The sequence below is a fragment of the Orcinus orca genome, chromosome 15, assembly GCF_937001465.1.
Source record: "Orcinus orca chromosome 15, mOrcOrc1.1, whole genome shotgun sequence".
Classification (NCBI taxonomy): domain Eukaryota; kingdom Metazoa; phylum Chordata; class Mammalia; order Artiodactyla; family Delphinidae; genus Orcinus; species Orcinus orca.
Genome location: NC_064573.1, coordinates 29,149,077 through 29,158,788, shown reverse-complemented (window position 1 = coordinate 29,158,788; position 9,712 = coordinate 29,149,077).

Here is a 9,712-nt window from a genome sequence, read left to right as displayed (position 1 = left end):
TTGGCTTCCATTTGCATGGAATATCTTTTTCCATCCCCTTACTTTCAGTCTGTATGTGTCTCTAGGTCTGAAGTGGGTCTCTTGTAGACAGCATATATAAGGGTCTTGTTTTTGTATCCATTCAGCTAATCTGTGTCTTTTGGTGGGAGCATTTAGTCCATTTACATTTAAGGTAATTATCGATATGTATGTTCCTATTCCCATTTTCTAAATTGTTTTGGGTTCATTATTATAGGTCTTTTCCTTCTCTTGTGTTTCTTGCCTAGAGAAGATCCTTTAGCATTTGTTGTAAAGCTGGTTTGGTGGTGCTGAACTCTCTCAGCTTTTGCTTGTCTGTAAAGGTTTTAATTTCTCCGTCAAATCTGAATGAGATCCTTGCTGGGTAGAGTAGTCTTGGCTGCATGTTTTTCTCCTTCATCACTTTCAGTATGTCCTGCCACTCCCTTCTGGCTTGTAGGGTTTCTGCTGAGAGATCAGCTGTTAACCTTATGGGGATTCCCTTATGTGTTATTTGTTGTTTTTCCCTTGCTGCTTTTAATATGCTTTCTTTGTATTTAATTTTTGACAGTTTGATTAATATGTGTCTTGGCATATTTCTCCTTGTATTTATCTTGTATGGGACTCTCTGTGCTTCCTGGACTTGATTAACTATTTCCTTTCCCATATTAGGGAAGTTTTCAACTATAATCTCTTCAAATATTTTCTCAGTCCCTTTCTTTTTCTCTTCTTCTTCTGGAACCCCTATAATTCGAATGTTGGTGCGTTTAATGTTGTCCCAGAGGTCTCTGAGACTGTCCTCAGTTCTTTTCATTCTTTTTTCTTTACTCTGCTCTGCAGTAGTTATTTCCACTATTTTATCTTCCAGGTCACTTATCCGTTCTTCTGCCTCAGTTATTCTGCTATTGATCCCATCTAGAGTACTTTTAATTTCATTTATTGTGTTGTTCATCGTTGCTTGTTTCATCTTTAGTTCTTCTAGGTCCTTGTTAACTGATTCTTGCATTTTGTCCAATCTATTGTCCATTCTATCTCCAAGATTTCGGATCAACCTTACTATCATTATTCTGAATTCTCTTTCAGGTAGACTGCCTATTTCCTCTTCATTTGTTAGGTCTGGTGCATTTTTATCTTGCTCCTTTATCTGCTGTGTGTTTTTCTGTCTTCTCATTTTGCTTATCTTACTGTGTTTGGGGTCTCCTTTTTGCAGGCTGCAGGTTTGTAGTTCCTCCTGTTTTTGATGTCTGTCTCCAGTGGCTAAGGTTGGTTTAGCGGGTTGTGTAGGCTTCCTGGTGGAGGGGGCTAGTGCCTGTGTTGTGGTGGATGAGGCTGGATCTTGTCTCTCTAGTGGGCAGGTTCACGTCTGGTGGTGTGTTTGGGGGTGTCTGTGGCCTTATTATGATTTTAGGCAGCCTCTCTGCTAATGGGTGGGGTTGTGTTCCTGTTTTGCTAGTTGTTTGGCATAGGTTTTCCAGCACTGTGGCTTGCTGGTCGTTGAGTGAAGCTGGGTGCTGGTGTTAAGATGGAGGTCTCTGGGAGATTTTCGCCGTTTGATATTATGTGGAGCTGGGAGGTCTCTTGTTGATCAGTGTCCTGAAGTTGGCTGTCCTACCTCAGAGGCAGAGCCCTGCCTCCTGGCTGGAGCACCAAAAGCTTTTCATCCACAGGCTCAGGATAAAAGGGAGAAAAAGTAGAGGGAATTAGTAGAAGTATGAGGAAAGAAAGAAGGAAAGGAGGGTAGGAAGGAAGGAAGAAAGAAAGAAGCAAAGAAGGAAAGAAGGCAAGAAGGAAAGAAAGGAGGGAGGGAGGGAGGGAGGAAGGAAGGAAGGAGGGAAAGAAGGAAAAAAGACAGAAAGAAAGAAGATACAGTAAAAATAAAATAAAGTATAATAAAGTTATTGAATTAAAAACTTCTTATTTAGAAAAAAAAAAAAGGGACGGAAAGAACCTTAGGACAAATGTTGGAAGCAAAGCTATACCGACAAAATCTTACACAGAAGCATACACATACACCCTCACTAAAAGAGGTAAATGGGGAAAAAATCCTAAATCTTGCTGTCAGAGACCACCTCCTCAATTTGGGATGATTCGTTGTCTAAAGGAGGGAAGGAAGGACGGAAAGAAAGAAAGAAAGAACGAAGGTAAAGTATAATAAGGTTATTAAAATTAATTATTAAGAAAAAAAATTTAAAAAAAAACATGGACGGATAGAACCCTAGGACAAATGGTGGAAGCAAGACTATACAGACAAGATCTCACACAGAAGCATACACATACACATTCACAAAAAGAGGAAAGGGGAAAAAATCATAGATCTTGCTCCTAAAGTCCACTTCCTTAATTTGGGATGATTGGTTGTCTATTCAGGTATTCCACAGATGCAGGGTACATCAAGTTGATTGTGGAGCTTTAATCCGCTGCTTCTGAGGCTGCTGGGAGAGATTTCCCTTTCTCTTCTTTGTTCTCTCAGCTCCCAGGGCTAAGCTTTGGATTTGGCCCTGCCACTGCGTGTAGATCGCTGGAGGGCGTCTGTTTTTTGCTCAGACAGGATGGGGTTAAAAGAGCCGCTGATTGGGGGCTCTGGCGCACTCAGGCCGGCGGGGACGGAGGGGCACAGAGTGCGGGGCGGGCCTGCGGTGGCAAAGGCCGGCGTGACTTTGCACCAGCCTGAGGCGCGCTGTGCGCCCTCCCGGGGAAGTTGTCCCTGGATCCCGGGAACCCGGCAGTGGCGGGCTGCACAGGCTCCGCGGAAGAGGGGTGTGGAGAGTGACCTGTGCTCGCACACAGGCCCCTCGGTGGCGGCAGCAGCAGCCTTAACGTCTCCCGCCCGCCTCTGGGGTCCGCGCTTTTAGCCGCGGCTTGCGCCCGTCTCTGGATTCCGCGCTTTCATCCGCGGCTCGCGCCCGTCTCTGGATTCCGCACTTTCATCCGCGGCTCGCGCCCGTCTCTGGATTCCGCGCTTTCAGCCGCGGCTCGCGCCCGTCTCTGGGGTTCGCGCTTTTAGCCGCGGCTCGCGCCCGTCTCTGGAGTTCCTTTAAGCAGCGTTCTTAAACCCCTCTCCTCACGCCCCAGGAAACAAAGAGGGAAGGAAAAGTCTCCTTCCTCTTCTGCAGGTGCAGGCTTTTCCCCGGACTCCCTCCCGGCTAGCTGTGGTGCACTAACCCCTTCAGGCTGTGTTCAAGCCGCCAACCCCAGTCCTCTCCCTGCGCTCCGGCCTCAGCTCGCAGCCCCGCCCGCCCCGGCGGGTGAACAGACAAGCCTCTCGGGCTGGTGAGTGCCGGTCGGCACCGATCCTCTGTGCGGGAATCTCCCCGCTTTGCCCTCCGCACCCGTTGCTGTGCACTCCTCCGCAGCCTCGAAGCTCCCCCCTCCGCCTCCCGCAGTCTCCGCCCGCGAAGGGGCTTCCTAGAGTGTGGAAACTTTTCCTCCTTCACAGCTCCCTCCCACTGGTGCAGGTGCCGTCCCTATTCTTTTGTCTCTGTTTTTTCTTTTGCCCTACCCAGGTACGTGGGGAGTTTCTTGCCTTTTGGGAGGTCTGAGGTCTTCTGCCAGCCTTCAGTAGGTGTTCTGTAGGAGTTGTTCCACGTGTAGATGTATTTCTGGTGTATCTGTGGGGAGGAAGGTGATCTCCGCGTCTTACTCTTCCGCCATCTTCTGCCTTCTCCCCACATTTTATATTGGTATTCATTTATTTTCTCTTTCACAGACCATGCATCCTGAAATACTTTGAAATATCTTTGACTAATAGCTATGATTTATGTCCTCTACACTAAACTTTCCCTTTCTAGGTTACTATGAACTCTGAGAATCCATGGCCACTTTCTTCCTGGGTGCCTGTCACTTCTGCTTCACCAGGCAGTTCTTCCTTATTAGTCAAAATTAATTTCATAGCACCAGTTCTCCACATTGCCTCTTTAGCCTTCTGAGAACCGAAAGTGTCAGAAAGGCAAGTTCAGAATTTATCAAATTTCTTTTAGCAGAGAATCTACCAACAGTCATCTGGATAAGTGAGTCCCCTACTGCCACTCACTACCATAGTCTTGGCTTAGGATATATCTGTCCTTTACCATGAAAACATCTTTCATAGCTGATGACTTACAGTCTTAGTCACCTAGAATATATTTCCAACAATGTAGTTTTTTATGTTCTCTTCTTTCATACTATCCAAATCCTCTCCTCTAAGAAAAAGCTCTAGTTGTTGAATTTTTATTTACACATTTATATTCTTAATTAACCCCTCTATTTCTGTTAAGCTTGATTCTTTTCAATATTTTAGGCCTAACCATAAGTATTGATACCACCTAAATTAAGTTCAGGAGGCTGAATTTTCTTCCTTTTACTAAAAAGTTTGGAAGCATGAGTTATTATTTTCAGTTACATTTTTACTCACACTATGTCCACATTTGTGGATTTAGATGATCTCTTCTCCTTTTTTCAGTGTATTCATACCACTGTTTGTTTTTACTTGATCATTCCTCCTCCCCTATATTGTTCCCATTTCACAGTTAAATCTCTGCACTTTCTTTCTTCCCTTCAAGTTTTGAATTTTATTTTTTAAAGTTGTCATTCTGTCAAACATTCTTTTAGTCTTGTAAATTGCCCTCCACCTCTTGCCACATGCCCTTTTTTCCTGACTTCATAAATGATGCTCCATAAATCCTTCTATATACCAATTGCTTGTTTACCCCATGTTCCTTCACTTTTTAAACAGTGACCTCCAAATGAAAGACAAAATATCCACCTGCACTCTCATTTCTTACATACAACTCCACAGTTGCTAAAATAGCATTTCACAGTACAATCAGTTTTTCACAAACCTCATGAGATGCTTCAGTCAAAAGTTTTCTCTGGTTACAGAAGCCTGAGAAAGGCTGAATACTATAGTCCCTTTTTGTAGACTTGTATGCCCAAAATAAAAATACAGATATCCTTCAGTCAATACAGAAAAAAATAAACCACCTGAAGCTAACAAAATATTGTATTTCAGCTGTACATTTTAACATCTTTATTGGAGTATAATTGCTTTACCATGGTGTGTTAGTTTCTGCTGTATAACAAAGTGAATCAGCTGTATGCATATGTATATTCCCATATCCCCTCCCTCTTACGTCTCCCTCCCACCCTCCTTATCCCACCCCTCTAGGTGGTCGCAAAGCACTGAGCTGATCTCCCTGTGCTATGCAGCTGCTTCCCATTAGTTATCTATTTTACATTTGGTAGTGTATATATGTAAATGTTACTCTCTCACATTGTCCCAGTTTACCCTTCCCCCTCTCCATGTCCTCAAGTCCATTCTCTACGTCTGTGTCTTTCTTCCTGTCCTGCCCCTACATTCATCAGAACCTTTTTCTATTTTTTTAGATTCCATATATATGTGTTAACATATGGTATTTGTTTTTCTCTTTCTGACTTACTTCACTATAAATGACCGACTCTAGGTCCATCCATCTCACTACAAATAACTAAATTTCGTTTCTTCTTATGGCTGAGTAATATTCTATTGTATATATGTGCCACATCTTCTTTAGCCATTCATCTGTCGATGGATACTTGGGTTTCTTCCATGTCCTGTCTATTGTAAACAGTGCTACAATGAAAATTGTGGTACATGACTCTTTTTAAATTATGGATTTCTCAGGGTATATGCCCAGTAGTGGGATTGCTGGGTCATATGGTAGTTCTATTTTTAGTTTTTTAAGGAACCTCCATACAGTTCTCCATAGTGACTGTATCAATTTACATTCCCACCAACAGTGCAAGAGTGTTCCCTTTTCTCCACATCCTCTCCAGCATTTCTTTTTCATTTATTTCTGATCTGATCCATATCATTTCTTTCCTTCTGCTAACTTTGGGGGTTTTTTGCTCTTCTTTCTCTAATTGCTTTAGGTGTACGGTTAGGTTGTTTATTTGAGACTTTTCTTTTTTTTTTTTTTAACATCTTTATTGGGGTATAATTGCTTTACAATGGTGTGTTAGTTTCTGCTTTATAACAAAGTGAATCAGTTATACATATACATATGTTCCCATATCTCTTCCCTCTTGCGTCTCCCTCCCTCCCACCCTCCCTATCCCACCCCTCCAGGCAGTCACAAAGCACCGAGCCAATATCCCTGTGCCATGCGGCTGCTTCCCACTAGCTATCTACCTTACTACGTTTGTTAGTGTGTAGACTTTTCTTGTTTCTTGAGGTAGGATTGTATTGCTATAAACTTCCCTTTTAGAACTGCTTTTGCTGCATCCCATAGATTTTGCTTCATCCTGTTTTCATTGTCATTTGTTTCTAAGTATATTTTGATTTCCTCTTTGATTTCTTCACGGATTTTTTGGTTATTTAGTAGCATATTGTTTAGCCTCCATTTGTTTGTATTTTTTACAGATATTTTCCTGTAATTTATATATAGTCTCATAGCATTGTGGTCGGAAAAGATACTTGATATAATTTCAACTTTCTTAAATTTACCAGTGCCTGGTTTGTGGCTCAAGTTATGATCTATCCTGGAGAATGTTCCATGAACAGTTGAGAAGTGTATTCTGTTGTTTTTGGATGGAATATCCTATAAATATCAATTAAATCCATCTTGTTTAATGTGTCATTTAATGCTTGTGTTTCCTTATTTATTTTCATTCTGAATGATCTGTCCATTGGTGAACGTGAGGTGTTAAAAGTCCCTATTATTATTGCGTTACTGTCAATTCCTCCTTTTATGGCTGTTAGCATTTGCCTTCTGTATTGAGGTGTTCCTCTGTTGGATGCATAAATATTTACAATTGTTAAAATCTTCTTGGACTGATCCCTTGGTCATTATGTAGTGTCCTTCTTTGTCTCTTGTTATAGTCTTTATTTTATTTTATTTTATTTATTTATTTGCGGTACGCGGGCCTCTCCCATTGTGGAGCACAGGCTCCGGACGCACAGGCTCAGCGGCCATGGCTCATGGGCCCAGCTGCTCCATGGCATGTGGGATCTTCCCGGACCAGGGCACCAACCCGTGTCCCCTGCATCCTCAGGCAGACTTTCAACAACTGCACCACCAGGGAAGCCCAGTCTTTATTTTAAAGTCTATTTTATCTGATATGATAATTGCTACTCCAGATTTCTTTTCATTTCCAGTCCATGGAATATCTTTTTCCATCCCCTCACTTTCAGTCTGTATGTGTCCCTAAGTCTGAAGTTGGTCTCTTTTAGACACCATATATATGGGTCTTATTTTCGTATCCATTCAGCCAGTCTATGTCTTTTGTTTGGAGCATTTAATCCTTTTACATTTAAGGTAATTATCAATATGTATGTTCCTGTTACCATTTTCTTAATTGTCATGCATTTGTTTTGTAGACCTTTTCCTTCTCTTGTGCTTACTGCCTAGAAAAGTTCTTTTAACATTTGTTGTAAAGTTGGTTTGTTGCTGCTGAATTCTTTTAACTTTTGCTTATCTGTAAAGGTTTTAATTTCTCCTTTGAATCTGAATGAGATCCTTGCTGGGTAGAGTAATCTTGATTGTAGATGTTTCCCTTTCATCACTTTAAATATGTCCTGCCACTCCCTTCTGGCTTGCAGAGTTTCTGCTGAAAGATCAGCTGTTAACCTTATGGGGATACCCTTGTATATTATGTGTTGCTTTTCTCTTGCTGCTTTTAATATTTTTTCTTTGTATTTAATTTTTGTATTTAGTTTGATTAATGTGTGTCTCAGTGTGTTTCTCTTTGGGTTTATCCTGTATCGTACTCTCTATGCTTCCTGGAGTTGATTATTTCCTTTCCCATGTTAGGGAAGTTTTCAAGTATACTCTCTTCAAATATTTTCTCAGACACTTCTTTTCCTCTTCTTCTTCTGGAACCCCTATAATGTGAATATTGGTGCATTTAATGTTGTCCCAAAGGTCTCTGAGACTGTCCTCAATTATTTTCATTACTTTTTCTTTATTCTGCTCTGCAGTAGTTATTTCCACCATTTCATCTTCCAGCTTATTACCCATTCTTCTGCCTTAGTTATTCTGCTATTTATTCCTTCTAGAGTATTTTTAGTATCAGTAATTTTTTTCATCACTGTTTTTTTGCTCTCTAGTTCTTCTAGATCCTTGTTAAGTGTTTCTTGTCTTTTCTCCTCTCTGTTTCCAAGATTTTGGATCATCTTTACTATCATTACTCTGAATTCTTTTTCAGTTATGTTGCCTATTTTGTCTTCATTTATTTGTTCTTGTAGGTTTTTACCTTGCTCCTTCATCTGTAATATTTTTTTTTGTCATTTCATTTTTTTTTCACTGTATTCCTGTTTTACTGGTTGCTTGGCCTGAGACATCCAGCACTGGATTTTGCAAGCATTTGGATAGAGCCTGGTCTTTGAGCTAAGATGAGGACCTCTGGGAAGCCTCACTCCAAATAATATTCCCTGTGGTCTAAAGTTATCTGTTAGTCCAGTGGTTTGGACTTGGAGTTCCCACCACAGGAGCTCGAGCCCAACCTCCGGTCTCGGAACCAAGATCTCACAAGCTTCGTGGCATAGTAAAAAAAAAAAAAAAAGGAGAAAGAAAAAAAAAGAGCAGTACAATATCAAGCAATAAAAAACAAAATAAAATTAGTAAGATAAAATATATGTGAGGAAAAATAAAAGTGTAATTGAAACAACCAGTTGCTGGGGTTTGTCCTATCCCCTTAGGTGTCTGTGGTCTCCCACTGGCACCTCTTAGGTGCCCTAGTTGTGAAGAGATGCAAATTCTGCATCCTCCTAGTACCCCATCTTGACTCCACCCTTGTATTTTTTTTCGAAGTATCACTTTGTTTAACCCAGCATTTTCAAATTGTTTGGAAATCTCTTTATCATGGAATAACTTGTAACAGTCCAAGGAGCATATTTTATTTATTATAATAATAGATAAAATTTAATGAATTCTTACTATATGTCATAAATAATGCTAATGAAAAAAATATAGTCAATAAATATTTATTGAGCACTTAATATTTGCCAGGACTCTTCATGTCACTGAGTATATAATAGTGGAAACAATAAAAAATGTTCTGCCGTCATTTTAGTAAGGAAAAGAGACAATAAGTTAAAATACACAGTAAATTAGTAATAAATAATAAGGAGGAAAAGTTAAGCAAGAGTAGGATTTATATCATTTAATGATGGGTGGAGCATGCTTTACACTTTAGGTAGGTAGATAGAGAAAAATTCATCAAGTAATTAACTACTGAGTAAACACCTAGAGTCAGTGAGGGAGTTAGCCTTGCAGATGTATGGAAAAGACAGTTCTAGGCAGGATGACTTATGTATTAAAGGCCTTGAAGCAAGCATGTGACCAGTTTATTCAATGAACAACAAAGGAGGCCAGTGTGGCTGGAGAAGGAAAGACAGAGGAGAGAATAATTGCAAACAAAGTTGTAGAGGTAACAGGACATTGCCCTTTATTGAATTAAAAATGGCAAGCCACCTGAGGTTGTTGAACAGTGTGACAAGATTTGACACATTTTTACAGAATCATTTTGGCTGTTGTGTTGAGGTCAAAGAATGTGTAGACAACAGCAGAAGCATGGAAATAAGGAAACTTACAGAAATACTAGGGAGAGATGATAATGGCTTGGACAGAGCTTTAGTGGTGGTTGAATTCTAGATATATTTTGAAGGTAGAGCTTTGATGTTATTTTTGTTTTGTTTTGTTTTGGTGGCTGGTTGTTGTTGTTGTTGTTGTGTGCTCTCCCCTGAGCAACTGGAAGCCAT